The sequence below is a fragment of the Chelonia mydas genome, chromosome 17, assembly GCF_015237465.2.
Source record: "Chelonia mydas isolate rCheMyd1 chromosome 17, rCheMyd1.pri.v2, whole genome shotgun sequence".
In the NCBI taxonomy this organism is placed as follows: Eukaryota; Metazoa; Chordata; order Testudines; family Cheloniidae; genus Chelonia; species Chelonia mydas.
In genome coordinates, this window is record NC_051257.2 from 11,358,386 (window position 1) to 11,381,324 (window position 22,939).

The following is a 22,939-nucleotide window of genomic DNA, read 5'->3' on the forward strand; positions in this document are numbered from 1 at the left end:
TGCAATTTCAGCTTGCAGGAGTGTAAAAAACAAGAAGTCCTTAAAAAGAGTTTCAACCTGAACAAATATCCTTCTGAGCCTGATGCTGCAGCCCAACTAGGTTATAAAGCTTGAGAATAATGGAAGTAACTCCACAGTCTGAAGTATAGTGATGGCTATAATTTTACATTGCAGATTTCTTATTCTGTTGATCTCTTTAGCCTGGATGCTTTAGAACAACTGAAATGGATGAAGACAAACAGTGTCATTGTTCACCCTCGCCACAAAATTGCAGTTCTGGTACCATAAATTGTGATCTCTATAGGACTAGAAGGAGCCTGCTTTTCAAAGAATTATTCTTGCGTTTGTAAAAGCCACATGCTGCAATATATTTAATAGAATATACTTTTTATAACGCAGCACTGAGAGACCTAAAGCATTTAGTAATAAACTGAGAGAGTAACTGCTGATTTGCCATTGCTGAAGCTGCGCTCATAACAACATTTAAAGTACCATATTCAATAACGGCTTTTCCTCACAACACATTGATTTGTGGTCTCTTCGTCGAAAAAGCTACCTGGCTTCTTAATGTCACTAGCATAAAAGTCGAGAACCATTTGAACATTTGTTCCTTTTTGCTTCCACCTGTTATCTATCAGAGCATTATCCAGTCAAGCTCACTGTGCACTAGAAGAGAGTCTTCTCAGAAAGCAGCTCTTTAATTTTACCTTCTTCATCATTTCACTACAGTTTCTACCTGGGACCCACATGTAGCTCTGTTTGATCTTTCAACTGGAGTACTTTGATTTTAATGGACATTAGCCCTCATGTTTACTTTAGGGATTGCTGCCTATCAGCTTTGCATAGCAACAGCACCTTTAAAAGCAAATAGACTCAGTCCATCAGTTAAACACTGCAGCCTGCATGGAGGCAGAGGTGCTGGAACAATTTGTATAGTGGGGGTGCTGAGAGCCATTGAACCCAATTGTAAATATTATTGAAACCACTTCAAGCCAGAGGGTGCAGCAGCACCCCCACCATCCCTAGTTCCAGGACCTACGCATGGAGGGTTAAATCTGATACGACTGAAATTAACAGCAAATCTCCCATTGACTTCACAGGAACTAGGATTTGATCCTGAGAATTATGGTTTCTAATAACAAAGGGGTACTATACAAGTGCTCACTTCACACTTCTATGGTAGCACCCTTCAGCCACGTATCTCAAGGTGCTTTCCAAAAACAGGTAAATATTATGAGCCCCACTACACAGATGAGGGTACAAATGTGCAAGTCCCCAGTCCAGCACTGACTTCAACAGTTCAAGTTTCAAAGTAAGCATTGGTCAGGGTAGTGTCAGAAATACAGCCTAGGGCCCAGATCCTCAAAGTTTTCTAGGAGCTTAACTCCACTTAACTTCCATAGATTTCAGGTGCCTCAATACCTTTGAGGATCTGGGTCTAGGGTCCCAATTCCCCACACAAGTTGATACTGCCTCCCTTAATAACCAGCTTTAGGGACTGATCTAAAGCCCTTTGGTGTCTCAGGTTCTCAACTTGGGGGACACAATCCACATGGAGGGGGGGTCATAAAGCAGGTTTTTCCACAGGGTCATGACCACCTTCCTTTTCTTTATAGCTAGATGGCTGGAAGGGGTAGTGGGGGCATCCCAACATATGTTTCTGCTGTAACATGGAATCAGAGACTGGAAGAGGTTGAGAAGTCTTTGAGAAGTGGGCAGCATGAAAATGTGGGAATGTATGTTTATTTCTATTATATCAAAGTATGTTTTAAATGCATAGGGCCAGATCCTCAGCTGGTGTAAGTCAGCATAGTCAATGGAGCTACACCAGTTTACACCAGCTGTGGACTTGGCTCTAATATTTTATTCTAAGACTGTCCTATGAACATGACCATGTAGCCTGAGCTAGTCTATCCCAGACCTGTAATGGAGAGTTTCTGAGCAAAAACAGCTCTCAACACTATCAAAGAGGTGAAATCCCATCCCAAATTGGAAAAATTAAAAGGGCACGAATGCACCTTCTCAACTTCACTGCAGCATTCAAAATGATCAAGAATCATAAAACCATATGCACTTAGCCTAATTAAAATATAAAATTTCAAATTGTGAACAAGACTAAATTTAAAGTAAGCCAAGAAATGTCACCCAAATGAAAAGTAGCTCTTCAAAGTTTCACAAGAAAAGGAGGAATTATGCATTTCCCCAGGCAGGCCATAACAATTACAGCATGTGTTCACAGCTCAGGGGCCTCTGGCAGGAATGGGGCTGTTCTTCTTTAAGTCTCTAGCGTCACCATACCCTGAAGGCAGGAGTGGAGGTGCCATGAAACACCTCCTGCCTGAGATGGGACACGTTATCTCACAGAGTGCTATCACACTGGCATGGGAAGGACAACATTATGGAAGGGGTACTCAAATGGCTCACTGATACTTAATATGGGCAATGTGCCCACAGCTTCATTATAGCATATCAAATTCTATCTTTGACACTTCTATGCCCAGCCATTACCAAAGTAGCTGAGCACCTCACAATCTTTACTGTATTTATCCGTACAATGCCCCTGTCAGTTAGGGAAACACTTTCATCCCCATTTTACAGACAGAGAACTGAGTCAAAGGGACTAAATGACTTGCCTAAGGTCACAAAATTAATCTGTGGCAAAGCAGAGTTGAAGCCTGGTCTCCCATGTTTCAGGCTACTTCCCTAGCCACTGGGCCATCCTTCCTCTCTAAACTAGTTGTGTCAAATTTATGCCATGTAGAGGGCCAGTGCTAGGCCTATGCACCACTTAAGCCCTCTTATGTGGACTTCACATGGGCTTAAGTGGTATATAGACCTGTGTTGGTTCTCAGTACAGGGGAGAATTGTAAACTGAAGCAAAGTCCTAGCAGCTGCTAAAAGAAGGAGTGCTTAGTTATTCTTCTTAGCCATTCCCCCTTTTCCTGGTCCTGACATGCCAGTCAGGAAACCAAAATAAATCTTTCCCTGGCTATGAAGGAAGAACCTCTTCCCACAACATGGTTGATTTATAAGGGGATGTTCATCGTGTTGCACAATGAGGCATTCCATTAAGGATGTGTGATCCCAGCTAGTGTCCCTGATGTTCCCTAGAAGCAAGGGGGGGTTCAATGGCTGCTCACAACTCAGCCTGTTGCGGGGAAAGAGTCTCTCCCTGCACCTGTAACTAGAAGACTGTTGCTCATTACCACACTGTGATACAGGAGTGGGAATGCTATACAGCAATGCGGGAGTACATGGTGATGAGGGAGGGGAAATCTTTACACCTCATGACACTGGTGCATCAGGATAATTGGAGTTGATACTTCACATTACTTTTTACAAGTCTCTTCTGTAATAAAAGGACGGAATAACCCGATTTCTTGATGTGTGATTAAGATGTAAGCCTTGATTTCTTCCCATTGCAGGGCATCCTGGCTAAGCCTCTTTGACAAGCACTCATTTTTCAGATCAATGCTTGGTATTAGCTTGCATGGTTAGTTTTGTTCTTCTATTCAGAAGGGACATTTGATGCATCCTGACAGCTTTATCCATATTTAAAAGTTACTGTTGGCAGATACATGGGTAGAGGTTTACTCCTATTTCATCTGGCTTGTCAGCTGCTGAAAACTTATTGACAAATACCTACTAATAACCCGAGAGAGGGAAAAATCATATCCTGAGCTAAAAAGAAGGCATGTGCTACAGTTTTAGGGACCTTCCACAATACAGTATTGTCCCTCCCACCCTCACAATTTTAGTTCAAAGTTTTCAGACACAGGTAACATCAATGGGATTCCCAGCTGCTCAGCACCTCTTAAAATCAGCCCTGTAACTTGCACATCCTCACAGGGATTTATGTGCCTTACACCCATGGGAGCCCAGCCAGGTATTTCCATGGTGAGCTTTAGCCATATAGGGGAAAGTTTTCAAGGGCACAAATAAGTGTCCCACTCCCATTAAATTTAAACCATAACTTGAATTCTTTGACTTTCAGTAGGCGTTGGGAATCTAACTCCCATTCATGCCTTTGAAACTATCCACCATAAATGCCAACAGGGTTAAGCAGTAGAATAGAGGCTAACATTTAGTTGGAGTCAAAACACGTTTTAGAAACACTGGGGCAAATCTTAAACTGCTGTAGCACCACTTGATTTCAATGCAACATTAGCTCAGAGTTTGATCCCCATGGGGTCAACTTCATCCCTTCATCCCTGATGTAACTCCATGAGGTCTGATGGCTTTACGCTCTCATATTACCTAATTTTTCCATGATGGGCTGGTTTAAAACTCTTCAAAACTTTATTGGTATGACACGCATGGAGACTTGAAGGAGATTTAGGGGTTCTGCCTGACCATCCCTGGAAGTGTTTCCTTTATTTCCCCACCCTGCATTGTAGCTTGAATGGAGGTTTTTCCAACTGCTGGCTATAATTTATCCTAAACAAGGAGAAAAGGAGTACTTGTGGCACCTTAGAGACTAACCAATTTATTTGAGCATTAGCTTTCGTGAGCTATAGCTCACTTCATCGGATGCATACTGTGGAAAATATAAAAACATCTTCTGTACACACAAACCATGAAAAAAATGGGTGTTTATCACTACAAAAGGTTTTTTCTCCCCCCACCCCACTCTCCTGCTGGTAATAGCTTATCTAAAGTGATCACTCTCCTTACAATGTGTATGATAATCAAGGTGTCCTCACCCATAACCATGTATACCTTCAAATCAGCGGCACTGCTATGGGTACCCGCATGGCCCCACAGTATGCCAACATTTTTATGGCTGACTTAGAACATCATTTCCTTAGCTCTCGTCCCCTAATGCCCCTACTCTACTTGCACTATATTGATGACATCTTCATCATCTGGACCCATGGAAAAGAAGCCTTTGAGAAATTCCACCATGATTTCAACAATTTCCATCCCACCATCAGCCTCAGCCTAGACCAGTCCACACAAGAGATCCACTTCCTGGACACTATGGTGCTAATAAGCGATGGTCACATAAACACCACCCTATACTGGAAACCTATTGACCGCTATTCCTACCTACATGCCTCCAGCTTTCACCCAGACCACACCACATGGTCCATTGTCTACAACCAAGCTCTACGATACAACTGCTTTTGCTCCAACCCCTCAGACAGAGACAAACACCTACAAGATCTCTATCAAGCATTCTTACAACTACAATACCCACCTGCTGAAGTGAAGAAACAGATTGACAGAGCCAGAAGAGTACCCAGAAGTCACCTACTACAGGACTGGCCCAACAAAGAAAACAGAACGCCACTAGCCATCACCTTCAGCCCCCATCTAAAACCTCTCCAACGCATTATCAAGGATCTACAACCTATCCTGAAGGACGACCCATCACTCTCACAAATCTTGGGAGACAGGCCAGTCCTTGCCTACAGACAGCCCCCCAACCTGAAGCAAATACTCACCAGCAACTACATACCACACAACAGAACCACTAACCCAGGAACCTATCCTTGCAACAAAGCCCGTTGCCAACTGTGCCCACATATCTATTCAGGGGACACCATCATAGGGCCTAATCACATCAGCCACACTATCAGAGGCTCGTTCACCTGCACATCTACCAATGTGATATATGACATGTGCAAGCAATGCCCCTCTGCCATGTACATTGGTCAAACTGGACAGTCTCTACGTAAAAGAATAAATGGACACAAGTCAGATATCAAGAATTATAACATTCATAAACCACTAGGAGAGCACTTCAATCTCTCTGGTCACGCGATTACAGACATGAAAGTTGCGATATTACAACAGAAAAACTTCAAATCCAGACTCCAGCGAGAGACTGCTGAATTGGAATTCATTTGCAAATTGGATACAATTAACTTAGGCTTGAATAGAGACTGGGAGTGGCTAAGTCATTATGCAAGGTAACCTATTTCCCCTTGTTTTTTCCTCCCCCCCCCCCACTGTTCCTCAGACGTTCTGGTTAAACCCTGGATTTATGCTGGAAATGGCCCACCTTGATTATCATACACATTGTAAGGAGAGTGATCATTTTAGATAAGCTATTACCAGCAGGAGAGTGGGGTGAGGGGAGAGAAAACCTTTTGAAGTGATAAACACCCATTTTTTCATGGTCTGTGTGTATAAAACATCCTCGCTGCACTTTCCACTTTATGCATTCGATGAAGTGAGCGGTAGCTCACGAAAGCTTATGCTCAAATAAACTGGTTAGTCTCTAAGGTGCCACAAGTACTCCTTTTCTTTTTGCGAATACAGACTAACACGGCTGCTACTCTGAAACCTAAACAAGGAGTCATCACAGCCAGCCTACAATGAGCCAGCTGTCAGGCATCTAATAGGAATGGTGGATATGAATCCATGGTCCAGTTTTTCCAGTGTGCAGTTACAAGGCATTTGCACTGTAATTGCACTGAACTTTTTCTGTTTATTATATGATCAAAGGCATTTGGGGACACCTCCATATCTCGCACTTTCTATTTTTGCCTACAAAGGGTTAGCATGGTTGGCTCAGGCAGGAGCCATTTGCAGTGTGACTAGTAGCTGAAATTTTCCTTAGCTTCATATCCATAAAAACTGGCAGCTGTGTGTTGATCTCAGACAATATGTCTAGTTGGTTTGCTGGTCTGATGAAGAATTTCTCCGGTAAGAGAGACTCTCTCAAACTATGCAGTCTTAACTGTATAGGTAGAGGCTACAAAACAGTCTTGATGCTAGCCGTGAACAGAGACATTGAAACAAACCCTACAACATTTCTAAAGAGGGTGTTTGTTGTTTTAACATCAGCAAAATTAACCCAAAGTGAAATAAATGTCTGCAAGTATAAATATTATGTAGCTTAGAATGATGCATAACAGACTAATTACCTTGTTCTGCTATGAACATCTCAAGAGAGCAGACATCTTCATGGAGTGTCTGATTGGGGAGAAATACATTTTTAAGATGCATCCGATGAAGTGAGAGCTGTAGTTCACGAAAGCTTATGCTCAAATAAATTTGTTAGTCTCTAAGGTGCCACGAGTACTCCTTTTCTTTTTGCCAATACAGACTAATGCGGCTGCTACTCTGAAACCATTTTTAAGAGAATATTTTTTAGGTCTAGCTGTAGTGATGATCAAATAGCAGCAGCACCATAAGGGGAAAAAACCCCCAACAACAACGGTTTGAAAGGGTCTATAAATCTACTATCTGGCATATTGGAGGCATGTTATATAGAGTAATGGTCAATACTGAATAACAACTGAAAAATCAATTGGAGCAGTTCCCCCAATGACTCTTCAGATAAAGAAAGAATATAGATCTCTACGAGATTAGCTTACATACTGTATATACTGCTGACTCAGAATATCAAATGTTCATTTTCTAGCTATATATAAAAATATCATCATTTACCATCTGGAAAACTGATCACAGACTGTACATAAAAAAAAGTTAGAAGATGGATCATACTCAAAACAGCACCAAACAAACTTCTGCATGCAGTCAATATGTTTGTGTGCCTGAAGCCATGATGAGCAAAGGCACATGAACCTATAAAGGGGGAGGGAAATGGGAGTATCCCCCCATTAATGGGTTCAAATATTAGTTTCCTTTAGAGAAATCATGCCACCAATGTATTCCCAGTGGCATGGCTTTGAAGGGCAGGCCCACTGACTTCATAGCACACTATCTGCAACTGAGTGGCACATAAATGCAGTCTATAGCATATCCATAGGGCCCTTTAGCTGCCTAATAGGACAGACATCCTAAAGCATTTAATAGATTACATTTATAATAATTAGGTTGGAATTGTAATGATGAATTTTGACAGCTGTAACTTCTGCATGGTTAGGATTTGAATGAATAATTGGATATTATCCTACAATTCCTGTACTTTGTTTACAAGAATTTAGTTTCTTATGATAAGCCCTAAAATAATTGAAGTTAGCATTAGTATTCTGGCAACTCTATACCTTAGCTGTAGATTCATAGCCAACAAATTTTAAAAATAGACCCATTGCAACTTACTGTAGAATGTTTCATTCTGAGTTAGACTGTGGTGTTATTAAATAAGGCATAGATTCAATACAATTTAGAGTTCAACCCTTTAATAATAGGATGCAAACGTTTTCTACAGCTGCATTGGTGTCCGAAGAATTGTAGGATGTATGTTATGCAGTCTAGTTCATAAAGGATCTCAGAGAAGCTGAGACTAAAAAGTTGCAGAGACCTTATTTCAGGCATATTCAAATAAAAGACAAAATATAGTAAAGCTATAGTATATTCTCTTTCATTTAAAATCTTAGAGAAATGTAAACTTGGAGGATAACTAGATAGTGCCATCTGCTGAAAAGTAGGGGAAACTCATGGAAATGTTTACAGGCATTTGAGAGAAGATGCCAGTTTCCACTTCTTTTCAGTGGGAGCTTCATCTGAACCTTAATTTACACCAGGTTTTCCAGACAACTACCACTATTTTTCAATTATCAGAGCTGTGCTTAAATATTTCCTGGGCACCACCTCACTCAGTGCATTGAAAACAAAAAGCCTGGGGGGGAAAAAAAAAGCCACTCCTGCTCTGCAGCAAACATGGCCACATATGTGCTATACGTTTTTATGTTGTATTTACATCTTAAACCCTATTGTGGTTTTTTCTGTGCCTGCAATCTAATAGTTGATATTTCAGATGAAGTTTAATTCATCTTTCATCTCCTTTTCTTGTTACCAAGCCAACCGAACCATTGCACATTAAGGTTCTTCAGAGGTCTGCCTTTGGCTAAAATTTTGTATATATTGGAACTGTCATACTGGATCAAGGCAGTTTCCACGATATGCTATGCATCCGATGAAGTGAGCTGTAGCTCACGAAAGCTCATGCTCAAATAAACTGGTTAGTCTCTAAGGTGCCACAACTACTCCTTTTCTTTTTACGAATACAGAATAACACGGCTGTTACTCTGAAACCTGGATCAAACCAGTGATCCATTCCATTCAGTCCAGTATCCTGTCTGAGAATTGCCAGTACCGACTACGTCAGAGAAAGACGTATGAAATCTACTAGTGGACAGGTTTCAGAGTAACAGCCGTGTTAGTCTGTATTCGTAAAAAGAAAAGGAGTACTTGTGGCACCTTAGAGACTAACCAGTTTATTTGAGCATGAGCTTTTGTGAGCTACAGCTCACTTCATCGGATGCATAGCATATCGTGGAAACTGCAGAAGACATTATATACACACAGAGACCATGAAATGCTATGCATCCGATGAAGTGAGCTGTAGCTCACGAAAGCTCATGCTCAAATAAACTGGTTAGTCTCTAAGGTGCCACAAGTCCTCCTTTTCTTTTTACTAGTGGACAGTTACAGAATAACTTCCCCATAAAAAACAGGTTTCAGAGTAGCAGCCGTGTTAGTCTGTATCCGCAAAAAGAAAAGGAGGACTTGTGGCACCTTAGAGACTAACCAGTTTATTTGAGCATGAGCTTTCGTGAGCTACAGTGAGCCACAAGTACTCCTTTTCTTTTTCCCCAGAAAAAGAAGTCGCTTTCTCAACCCAGGCAACTAGAGTTTGGTTGCAGCTGTCTGTCATGATAGAAAACATGCGCTGACCATGGTGCTGAAGGCAGATGCATCTGTTCTCTTGAACTGGTAGTGATTTGTTTTTGCAAGGAATACAATATTATTGTTAGGATGTTTTACTGCTTCTGGAAAATGCAATTATTCCCAGGTTAAGCAAATTTAAATGAAAGGTAAAACAGACAAAAAAATCAGAGTAATATCAAATGTTGATGCAGCATAAAACAATTTGCATTCTATGCACAGAATTAATTTAGTTTACTTATACTTTAAAAGACTTTGAAAAAAAAGATTGAGATAAGAGGATCCAATGCTAATGTGTTAGGCACCCCTATGTAGACAGAAAAAAAAAGAGGAAATCACCACAAATGAAGAATTCACAGTTTTTGCATTATTTATATGACAGTAGCCTTGGTGATCCCCAAAACCCATTGTGCTACACACTATATTATAAACATAGTAAGAAAGTCCATAGCCTGAGAAGCTAGCAGCCTAAATCAATAAGAGAGACAGTGGGGAAAAGAAAGGTAGTAGTAGTATTATTTCCATTTTACAGATGGGAAACCCAGACACAGAGAACTCTAAGCTTAGATTCTGCAAACACTTATGCATGTGCTTAACCTTTATACCCATGAAGAGTTATGTTGCTTTCAAAGAGTCTCCTCATGTGCATAAAGTTAAACATGGGTGTAAGTATTAGCAGGATCAGGGCTCAACTGAGTCATCCAAGGTAAAACAGGATGTCTGTTTGAGAGCCAGGAGTTGAAACCTGATATTAAGCCCCAGCCAGTGCCTTAACCACAAAGCCATCTTTCCTCTCTGGAAGAGGCACTCTAGAAATGGATCAAAAATACTCAGATGCGTCTTCATTAGTCTAGTTTTGTAAATGCAGTTCTCAAAAGGATCTCTCTCTCTCTCACACACACACAGGCCAAATTCTTGGCTAGGCAAGAACATGCTACGGAAGTCAAGTAGCTAATGCTCACTTTCACTAGTGGTGAATTCAGGGTATTAACAAGTCTGTTGGAGGAAGTTTCAAATCTCCTGTGCCTTGGTATTATTGCCTTTATATTCCAGACGAGTAAGGAATTTACATTTCCTCTATATATTACTTTAAAAATAATTTACAAGCCACAATAAAAATGTTATGATTGCATTTAAGTGTGTGGGTGGTGGGTTTTGTCAACTCATTCTTTCAATGCAGGTGAATTCTTTTCTGACCCCTTGCCCTAGCTTTCATCTAGCTCTATTCTCTTTTCAACTCTTCTTCCTTGCCCTGAAAATGGTAAAAGGGACCCTTTTAGCGGGTTTGATGCCTTGTGAAATCTTCCCTTTGATGCAATGATTTCTTCACAAATATTCTCTTGGCTGCATTTAATGTAATCTTTGTGCATTCATAATCTAAGGAACTGCATACAGAATTACAAGTGGAATTATTCGCATGTCTGATGCTATGGGCATGCATTTAGGATGCAGCACCAGCCACTCAGAGGTACTGAGGAACAATGAAGGGAAGAGCTGTTTAGAATGTAAGTGATGAAGGGCTAATTATATGGAACATATAAACTTTCTTGGCAAATTTTTGAACATGGATGGGAAAATGTAACTGATCCATAGCTTTCACATTCTCTACTCCCCAAAAATAGTTTAACATTTATTTTGATTAACAGTGCGCCTCTCCCTGGCTCTAGGTATTTGAAAAGCCTTAAAAAAAAAAAAAAAAAAAAAAAAAAAAACCAACCCACCACAACAGCCAAGCCAACACAAATCAAATTGTCTCTACACAGCAAAATACCCCAATCTCTCCCCCAGATTCCATCCCTTGTCCTGCTCTCTCTCCCTTCTTGTCCCAGTTCAGAAAGATAATTATGTGATTATTCCTAAACATAGAAATAGTCCAATTATGAGTTCCATGCTTGAACTACTTGCAGGATTTGGTCCATAAGCCAAGTGAGATCAACCCATTTGGGTCACTCAGGGGTGAAAAATCTACACCCCTGATTGATGTTTTTAAGCCAAACTAATCCCCAGGGTAGACAGTGCTAAGCTGATGAACGAGTTCTTCCTTCAACATAGTTACTGCCTCTCAGGGAGGTGGATTAACTACAGCAACAATGGGAGAACCCTCTCCCATAGCTGTACATAGTGTCTATGCTACCGTGGACCCTGTTACAGCCCTGCAGCTGTGCCACTGCAGTGATTGACACAACCTTAGATTGCGTTCAAAGGAGGAAAGGGATTGGCGACTATGGGGCAGAAGGAGTAAAGATAGACATGACCTGGCAAATCAAAAAGCCAAAGTTCTTGATCATCGAAAATCATTCCCTTCTCGTAAGTCTTCTGTAGGCCTTTCTGTACTCTCAGAACACATCTATTGTTTATGTCCTGGATGCCTTCATGGGTTGGTCAGCAGCATTGTGTAGAATGCCCTTCTGGTAGAGTAGACCCGAGATTTAAAAGATGATCATGCTTTTACAAAACAAAAAACAGGGTCAGTATTTCTTTGAGCCCAACCATTTTTTTTTTTTAAAAGAAAAGTCTTGTGTGGTCATTAACTCATTGGTAACTCCATAAGAGTGGATGGAATTCAATCTGGGGTGTGTTTATTTTATTTCTGTCTTGCTCCCTCTAAGCAAGCAAATTGAGTAAATCTGTATACCCGGTGACTATACCAGCCCTCCCCAGCAGACTTCAGCTCCCCTCCCCATGTAACAGCATTGTAATTCCAGTGTTCTGGAAGATTGAGTTCATTCATACTGGGGAAAATCCTGCTCACTTCATGCATGCTAGTATTTCAAGTGACAAAAAAAGTCAATGGAGCTATTCACAAAAGCAAGCAAAGTACGGTGTGAACTCATGGTTTTTGGGTTCTGGAGTCCTGGTTCATGACATGGGCTCCCAGGCATTACCACAATACAAATAAATCATGTATCTTGTCCGAGGACCTCAAAGCCCTTTAACTTTAAGCCTTGTAATTAAATTTTTTTTAAGGGCAAGCCACATACAAGTGAAACTACAAACTGTGAAGTGACTTGATTGGAACAAAATGTGTCATGTTTTCTTACAGTTACAAGTGACTGTTGGTACAGGGTATATTTTCACTAGTGGCGCACATGATGGGGCAACAAACAAAGGGTTAGATTCACCAGTACACTCTGGCCACATTGTGCTACTCTGCTGATGCACAGCAACTGCAAACCCATTTTCACTAGCCAGTTAGCCCCTAATTTTAATTCTTATTCATGTGAATATTTTCCACTCCAGGCTCCTAAACATTAAGTAATTCTCACAATACCCCAGCTATCATCATCTCCCATTTCATAGATGGGGAAACAGGCACAAAAAGGTTAAATAATTTTCCTGAGGTCACAAGACAAGAAATTAAACCTCAGGCTGGCAGTGCTCTCAAGGCATTCTCCAGCATATAACCCAGTGCCCCCCGCCCCATTCTGCTTTTTTCAGTGTGCTACCCTGACTGCGCTGAGATCACCCTTCAGAAGGGCCTGCCCTGAGGTCTGACAATCTCCAATGCTGCAATGGATTGGGGCAGATTTTAACCATAAGAGTTCTTTAGTTCTTTCTTGACTGATGTGGTGGAGTTATAATACAATCATGAGCTGGCATGACTGGGATTGGGCTCTATTATCAATAGTTCTGTGAGCACCTGAAGGGATTTTTTTTGTAAAGAATGAAACCAAAACTACAATAGTCTCCACCCTATGCATTTTCTTCCTGGTTCCCGGTGGGGGGGGGGGGGGGCGGCACACACTCAAGGCCTACTTAAGAGGTTTCCCACTCAATCAGATTTCACTCAAGCTGAACCCACAGGGAAGTGAAGCTATCATTATTAATAGCAATGAGTTGGCCTGCTTGTCACCACACTTTTGACCAGCTTGTAAAGGCAATGGAGATAATACCTGCTTTTACATGAGTGCTTCTGTTAACAGCAAACACGGGATGAGGAAGGTCTGCCTGGTTTCTAGCTGAGGCTGCGGTCTCTGGTTTGAAAGACTGTAAATGCTGAGCTGTGGGCATGGTTGACTGGACCTGGGGGGGGCGGGGTGGAGAGAAAACCCAAAACTTTCAGGTCAGTTAAATCATGTCCAAAATTTGGACTGCAAATATCATTCAGTGAGCTGGTTCTAAAGGCTGAGCAAGTTAACGTAGCTGCTTCATCAGTGACATTTCTTTAATGTTGTGAGCGGACATTAGCTTGTTTAAGTAAATGGAAGAAAAGCCTGAGAGAGATGGTAATCCATGTGGAGAAAGGGTTCTCAGTGGCTGGCTTCTGAGTATATTTAGAGGATTTCAAATGAGGCAGAAAGGTAGGGAACAAATGCTCTGAGCTTAAGGCCTGTGCCACTACAAAACACTACTAAAAAGTAGATCATAAATCTAGACCTATTCCTTGCTTTCTCTATCAAAGCATTTGTTTTAGTTGTGGATTCTTTATAGTCATTAAACGCAGAAAATCAACTGCATATTGGACCAGTTCATTAGGGCTTTGTTCAGTTATACATAGCCTGATTTTCATTTACACAATCTAGTGGTGTAAAGGTTTCAAAGGTGCGTGTAGATCACATTTACACTCTCAGTTTAAATCCTCATTACACTGCTAACGCAATGTAAAGCAAAGCATTCTTATTGTAAAACACCAAGCAGGCCCTAAACATCTCAGGCAACCCTCTTCAAAACTATTCCACTGTCTAATAATTTTCACTGACACCGCACAAACCAATCAACAGATCTGTGCTTTGGTTCATTCCTTTTCCCCTAGTTTAGAGATATTAAATAATAATCAATCATCAACCTCACTGATGTCTTTATAGCAATGCTCTTGTCTCTCTTGCTAAAGCCTTTGCCCAGAGTCCTCAGTGTATTTGGCCAGTCCAAACTGGTAATGGCAAAACAGGATTAGCAACACCCATCTTCTCACTGACCATAATCTCTCTTAGTTCATCTCATAGGGCCGGTTGTCTTTAATGGCATTGCTCATGGTTTTCTTTGCCAGCAGCCTGCCAACTCTGAGACAGTGTCTGTGACTTCTGGGTTGATTAACATTGATGATCTTCTTCAGACAGAGATTAGCACAAAGCGGTGTCCTTTTCTGAAATACTAGGATTTTTGAATATGGCAAAATGATATGCTTTCCTTAGCCATGTGCAGCTCTTGTATCCAAGATTATAATGCTGCAGCAGTATATGCCACTCTATAAAATACAGCAATAGCTGTTATCCGACACACCTACACATTTATTTTAAAATGCAGTAAATTAAGGTGCTACAGGCAGCTTTGTAGGAGGAGGTTATACACTTATATATCCATTATCAACGGGAACAACTGCACTTGATGGAATATATTTTTACTCAAAAATGGGCAGCAATATCACCCAATGGCCCATGTTGTAAGACAGGGGTTAACCACAGTTCACTTTCACCAATAATTTAGAGTTAGATCAATACAGATCTATTTATAATGCAAACAAAATATGATGGACTGGATACTTCGCTGGTGTAAATTGGCATAATTCTATTAAAACTAGTGATATGCGAATTTTATACCAGCAGAAGATGTGGCCCAGTTAATGTAAAGGTTTGCTTTGACGGATTCCATAAGACAATCCTGATTAAAATCCATAGATGAATGTACATCATGAGCGAGGAAATGTGTTCACACAAAAACCATCTCTTTAGCATCTGTGTAAACCTCAGCACCCATTTATATTTGGAAATCTAGAGGGAATAGTGTTACTCTGTTACATGATCCTCTGGGGCAATTGTACAATGTACAGTGGGAGTACTTTAGGGAGGCAGGGGAGGCTCTCACTAGTCTCATTTGAATCAGATACATGAAAAAAAAAACATTTGTTGCTGTAAATGGATTGAATGGACTTATCTTCTATTCCATGTACTTGTTTAGGGACAGTTTCTGCCAGGGGTACTGCTGCTGGACCTTACAATTCAAAACAGTCCCAGTGAGATAAGTGGGGCTACTTCCCAACTAAGGTGCTGCTCAATCTGAATAATAATGGCAAAATTTGACTCCTAGAGATTTCACTAGCCTCCACTGAGAATACATGATGTAATCAGGCTCACAGGGCCACGTGTTTCCTTAAGGTCTGTTGCATCTCAGCCTACCATAAAAGTGCAGGAAGGATACAAGGCATCTTCCAACACCTCTGCCATGGCCCTCCCCATGAAAATATCAGGCACACTGCAACAGCTGTCTCTGCATTCTGGGCAGCCTGGGGTCTGTTCTTCCCTAGATCCCTGGTCATGCAAAAAATCACTCTGCATGGGGATAAAAGGAGGTAGGGTCCTATCTCCATCAAGTTGTCTGCACCATCCAGAGTGTACAGATTGTTGGAAATTTTGACTGGACTTTTCTTTTTGTCCGAAAATATCAATTTGTCAAAACCAAAATTTATTTATTTTTTTGAGGAAAAAGGGTAAAATTGACAAATTTCCCTTGCAACATTGTTTTGAAAAGAATTTTTGAAATTGTCAAAATGCCCCCATTTCAATATTTTCTAAATGAAGAGTTCCATTTTCATGTAAAAACAACCTTTCCTGTACAAATTTAATTCAGAGTCATAAAAATGCAAAAAGAATAAAAGACTACATTGAACCAAATTTTAAAGGGAATTTGGTATCCAAATCCCTTAGGTTGGCTGAGATTTTTCAAAGATGAATAGCCTGAGTTTTACAGGTGCCCATCTCCTGTGTCTCCCACTGATTCGAAAGGGGATTTGTAGGTGCTCACCACCTCCAAAAAAAAATCAGACCATATGAAATGACATCCTATATATTATGCCAGGTTGTCAGCTGCCATTGGGTACAAAGTTGTTCTAGTTTACACTATCTGAGGATGCAGCTCACTATGGTACCACACTGTGGATTTTGTATTACAATAATTCTGGCTGAAAATCTTCACACATCATAATTTGCACAATATTCCATTTTAATTCAGCTAACCAGAAACAATGTCACATATGGCTTATGTATGTGTCCTGCTTTCTGTGAAGTATCTTTGAAAAATACTCACGGTGCTGCCTTGGCTAGAGTGCAGTGTGACAGGGTTTGCATTCCTAATGCAAGCAGATGTATACGACACAGATTCTGTTTCATTTTAATCTTGAATGTGAATTGTGTCCAGATATCATAAAACATAACAGAGTTCATTCCAAAAAGAGATGAGTTTCTGAATGTAGTAATACACCCATGAATATTTTATACATTAGGATTTCCAAGATGCCAGGGCCTATCGGTAAATATCCATTTTCAGATCTTTCATTCCACACATTGTTTTCCATGATGAAGTCACTCCACTAGATGAACTTTCTCTATTGTTCCACAAGAAGCTGACAGATTCAATTTACATGTGGCCTTCTTCTGCATATACACTGTACATTACAATCCATGCTCACAGTGTCCATGGTGAGTGATAAAGATGTCTTTTATTAGTCCTTTTCAGCTTTAGATTGGTTTAGCTTTGCTTCTCCTTACACATTTCTCCTCTTTCCGGCTTCTACAATTTACTCAGTGTGCTTTACTGGCTGGAAACAGCCCATGAGAACATAGCAAAAGGCCAGATTCTGATCCACTTATTCATGTTAAGCATAGCATCTCACTGCACAAGCTGTCCCATTGATTGCCATGAGACTAGTGAAATGCATAAAGATATGCATGTGCTTAAGGGCTTTGCTGGATCAGGGTTAAAGCAGAGAATACCACTTACTTTTCAACCCATCTTGTAGGCCGAAGGCTGTGTCTTCACTGCAAAATAAGGGGTGTTTTTACACCAGTATAGCTATCTTAGTGTAAAACCTAAGTGGCGACAACTGACAAGGCACTGTAGTTTTTAGCTTGATGTAGCTAGACAAAGTCAGCCTTAGGTGGAGTATAGCCTGATCTCAGTTAGCTACATTGAGATAAGAATGACCTGTACCTTGCCTCCATAAGGAATTTACACCGAGATCTCTATCTTGATGGGAAAAAAAAAGCCAACCCACATCTTGTAAGAACCCAACACACCGTCGCTCTTCTACCACTGTGATGAGAGAACATCAAAAGGCTCAGCATTATCGAGCCTGATTCTCCATTGCCCTACGTGTGCAAAGTGGATGTAATATGCTACCAGATCAGACAAGTAGAATTTTGATCCATTTTACAATCGCCTGGGTAATGGGTAAATGTCTACATGAAGTGCAGGGCAGTGGAGAACCAGGCCCATAGTTTAGATAGTTACCAAAAAGGTAGGGATATTTATCTGAATTATCCCAGCCTTCAAAGCCCCCAAATCTGGCTCCAAGGCTGTTCCTCCCCATATAGATACCCTGCATTCTCTTTCATATTAACCACGGCTGGATGAAACAGCTGGGATGAAATTGGGACTATTCTTGTGCTTAAAGCCATAAACATACTTAAGTGCTTTGGTGGATTGGACCCTTGGTCTTGTTTAACTTGTTCACCTTTATGATGAGAGCATTCCAGAGACCTCTGAAAAGCATACTGTAGTGACATTCAGATGCTTATCTGAACCTCTTGAGTCTGCAGACCTGAAATGGAAATCTCAAAAGACATGATAAGTTTCCACTTGTTTCAGCTTCCCATTAGCCCAGAAATATAAATTTTCCCATGGAATTTGAGGGCTTCTGCTTCCAAACAGAGCTACAGGAAATGTAGAAACACAAACATTGAAGTAGTAACTTTAAGGGATCCATACTTCGATTCCAGGAAATGGTTGATAACAGACTCAGTTTAAAGTTTTGGGTGAAAGTTCAGGTCAGCCTAGGTCATCAAAACTGTTTCATCCACCTTTGTTTAATCTGAGTGATGAATCAGTGTGGATAAAAACCTAAGCTACTTTACCTTGTCAGGAGTAGTGCTGAGTATAAAGGCCAAAGCAATTTAACCATTCAAGCCATTCCAGACTTCACTAACTCTTTTATAGTTTGTCATTCCTCCCAAAAAAATTTTATAACAGAACATGAGGCCAAGTGGCACCAGCAGTCTTAATAAAATGAATGAGCAATTACTTCACCTAAGGCTACTTTTAAGGTTTCTGAACCTGCTAGTGATACATTCTACTGATAGCTGTTTAAAGATTCCATGTTCCTATAGTTGCTACTCACTTACAGAGAGCAGAGTATTCAGTGGGGTGAATGGAATCCCTTAAATGTATTTATTAAGGATTTCATATTAATCTGATTTTTCCCCCTCTGAAGAAGAGGGCTGCACAAGCAGTCTCAAAACCGGAGACCTGCAAGGACTTGAAAGAAAATAAGTTCCCTAACAGCAGCACAATTTACTTAACAGCTTTCCCTTGAAAAGGAAAATGGCATGAGTGAAAAGACCAGAATTGCAGTAGCTTAAACTAGAATAAAAAAAAAAAAAAAAAAAAAGAGGACTTGTAGCACCTTAGAGACTAACAAATTTGAGCATAAGCTTTCATGAGCTACAGCTCACTTCATCGGATGCATTCAGGGGAAAATACAGTGGGGAGATTTATATACACAGAGAACATGAAACAGTGGGTATTACCACACACACTGTAACCAGAGTGATCAGCTAAGGTGAGCTACTACCGGGGGGGGGGCGGGGAGAGGGAACTTTTGGTAGTGACAATCAAGGTGAGCCATTTCCAGCAGTTGACAAGAACATCTGAGGAACAGTTGGCGGGTGGAGGGGGGGGGAGTTGGGGAATAAACATGGGGAAATAGTTTTACTTTGTGCAGTGACCCATCCACTCCCAGTCTTTATTCAAGTTTAAGTTAATTGTATCCAGTTTGCAAATTAATTCCAATTCAGCAGTCTCTCGTTGGAGTCTGTTTTTGAAGTTTTTTTTGTTGAAGAACTGCAACTTTTAGGTCTGTAATCGAGTGACCAAAGAGACTGAAGTGTTCTCCAACTGGTTTATGAATGTTATAATTCTGGACATCTGATTTGTGTCCATTTATTCTTTTACGTAGAGACTGTCCAGTCTGACCAATGTACATGGCAGAGGGGCATTGCTGGCACATATCACATTGGCAGATGTGCAGGTGAACGAGCCTCTGATAGTGTGGCTGATGTTATTAGGCCCTATGATGGTGTCCTTTGAATAGATATGTGGACACAGCTGGCAACGGGCTTTGTTGCAAGAATAGGTTCCTGGGTTAGCGGTTCAGATTGACAGAGCCAGAAGAGTACCCAGAAGTTATCTACTACAGGACAGGCCCAACAAAGAAAACAGAACACCACTAGCGATCACCTTCAGCCCCCAACCAGAACCTCTCCACTGCATCATCAAGGATCTACAACCTATCCTGAAGGACGACCCATCACTCTCACAGATCTTGGGAGACAGGCCAGTCCTTGCTTACAGACAGCCCCCCAACCTGAAGCAAATACTCACCAGCACCACTAACCCAGGAACCTATTCTTGCAACAAAGCCCATTGCCAACTGTGTCCACATATCTATTCTGGATATATCTGGAATATTTACAAAGCCCAGAGCCATGGGCATGACTCAGATGGACTTTTGGCTTGTCCATAGAAGCATGAAGTTTTGCAAGCTCAAAGTGTGAATCTGAGTTTTGCTAACTAGAACCTTAGAGGCAGAAATTTCAAGGCTGCTTATCAGAAGTGGTATAATTATAAACCTAGTCAATTGCAGAAGTAGGAAATGCTGGGTTTGCAAAAAAGCAGATCATGAGAATCTGGCAGCTTGAGTAAAAATTGGTCAGAATCAAAAGCCAAAAGGATTTCTTTTAAATTTAAAAGCATCTGGATATTACAGTAGCCTAATCAAATTCATGGGAGATACAAGTGTCAAGTGTAATGAAAGGGGCCAGCATTACTCAGGAATACATGCCACATGCAGGAAACACAAAGGATTGAAAAGGTATACAGGGAAAGCATTTAAAAAGGGAAAATAGGGAATGTTCTTTAAACAAAAATATCAGAGGTGTCAAAATGAAAAATGATCCCAATGCACTTCTTGGCATCACCCCCCAGCTAACAGAGCAAGGTTTCTTAAGTGCATGTATAATATGAATAGTGTGTTTTACTAATCATATTGGCAATTATAGCTTTCTAAAGAATGACAAGAGGAAATTAAAGATACAGGATAAGGAAACAGCAGGGAAATGGTTATCAGCTATGGTTTTTCATTTGTCTTCACACATGGAGACTGGACATTTGCCCAAAATGGAGGTTCAAGTCCTTACCCACCCAATCCAGCCTCTTTATCCAGGTAAAAGAAGACCTAAAAGCCTTATATCCAGCTAGGGGAAATAGAGCCGGATTAAGGTAGGGGCTTTCGGGGCTGCAGCCCAGGGCCCCAGTTCTAGGGTGACCAGATAGCAAGTTAAAAAAAAAATTGGGACGGGGGGGGTGGTGGTGGGGGTAATAGGTGCCTATATAAGAAAAAGCCCCCCAAAAAATCAGGACTGTCCCTATAAAAATCAGGACATCTGGTCACCCTACCCTGCAAAAATAAATCACAGGCAATGATCGCCAGCTCTGGGCTGCTAAAAGTCCCATGGTGCAGTGGGGCACTTGGGCAGGCTGCCATGCTGTGGCCCCACACCGCTCCCGGAACCAACCAGCTGCAAGCATGTCTCTGCGGCCCCTGGTAGGAGGAGGGGAGGTGGCGCTGCATGCTGCTCCCCTCCCCAGCACTGTCCCCCTGCAGCTCCCATTGGCTGCGAACCAGCCAATGGGAGCTATGGGGGTGGCGCTTGCAGGCATGGGCAGCACATGGAGACATGCTGTCCCCCTCTCCACAGGGGCTATAGAGACATGCTAGCAGCTCGCAGCTTTCAGGAGTGGTGTGGGGCCATGGCATGCAGGCAGCCTGCCTGAGCCCTGCTGCGCCGCTGGCTGGGAGCAACCTGTGGTAAGCGCCTCCCAGCCAGAGCCTCCACCTCACACCCCCTCTTCCACCCCAACCCCAGATAAGAATCCCCTTCTGTACCAAACTCCCTCCCAGAAAAAAAGACTTTTATACAGGGGCCCCACAAAATCTAATAGCCCTGGGCCCACAGGAGAGTTAATCTGGCCCTGAGGGGAGGATTTCCCTAGCTCAAGTACTGTGGTAAACAACTTTTAGACTTTTTTTTCCATGTTTTGTTTCATGGTCTCTGTGTGTATATAATGTCTTCTGCAGTTTCCACGATATGCTATGCATCCGATGAAGTGAGCTGTAGCTCACGAAAGCTCATGCTCAAAATAAACTGGTTAGTCTCTAAGGTGCCACAAGTACTCCTTTTCTTTTTACGAATACAGACTAACACAGCTGTTACTCTGAAACTTTTAGACTGCCTTCCAAGAATCCCTTCACAAACCCAGGCACAGAAGGTGGGACTGGAGGCAAGCAGGGGCACCCTGGGGGCAGGGCCGCAGCAGTGCTGTGTGCTTTTGCAATGCCATGGCCCATAGTACAGCCCCAGGGCTAAGTTCCAGCCAGGGGTCACTCCAGCCCCACAGGGCACAAAGGTGGCTTAAAGCCATGTTAGCAGCCCCTCCCACTGGGCTATGAGTTCTGTGCTGTGCCTTTTGGAGCTGCACCACAGAATCTTGCCCTAGAGTTTTAGGGTTGGAGCACGAGGGAACGTAGCTCTGGGTTAACATTTAAAACGGTTGTTAAAATAAAAGCACAGAAAGTAGCTAATGCATCAGACTCTGATGACCTGACACATGAGAGAGTGCTCAGGGAAGCAGTGATGGGAATCCAAACAGCTTAAGTAGGTAATTTTACAAGCTCAGAGGACAACCCAAAGCCTGGAACATAGCCAACAAAAGAGCTAAGTCTGCCCTCCAAACTATACAAGGAGGAAATGTTCTAGATGATTTTGAAGAATTGATGTGAGCTCATTATGGCAAATTCTACAGCTAACCTTTGCCCAAGTGTTAAATAAGAAAGAGGGGATTATTATTTTTCCCCGTGGGACCTGACTAGCACCCATCGAAGACCTCCAGAAATGTCAGTGATCATATTGTATGCAACATCCTTGTAGCATCTATCGTATGGCTATAGAGAATGGCATGCTTGATCTCTCTTGGACCAGCGCATTCTCCATGCCCTACAGTGTTCATCCTCAGTTAGTGGTGCAAAGACTCCCAGAAATATTGTTGCTGGTAAAAGATGAATCGGTGTCATGCCACAGCAATTGCTACATGACATTTCTGCTGAATACTTAATGGGCATGCAAGATCTTGTTGAGGCTGTTACTGCCAGGATACCCGAAAGGGTTAGTACCTATCTATGCAGTTAGATTTACAGAAAGCTTTGACATGATTCCAAGTCTGGGATTAATGTGGAGTGAGGTTATAAAGCAACATTACAAAATAAGTACAACACTGGGTCAATGGACAGATACAAAAAGGCTAAGCA

General features: G+C 41.6%; 1 long non-coding RNA gene across 2 annotated transcripts in view; it reads right to left on the bottom strand.

Annotated features, from left to right (window-relative positions):
• The window catches only part of LOC122463211, a 64,731-nt gene that overhangs the window by 8,324 nt on the left and 33,468 nt on the right, over positions 1 to 22,939 (bottom strand). The window contains exon 2 of one of the 2 annotated variants that reach the window (XR_006286371.1): positions 13,479 to 13,608. The exons of the other annotated variant lie outside the window; for it this stretch is intronic. This is a non-coding gene — a long non-coding RNA (uncharacterized LOC122463211). The remainder of the gene's footprint in view (positions 1 to 13,478; positions 13,609 to 22,939) is intronic. 2 annotated transcript variants of the gene reach the window in all.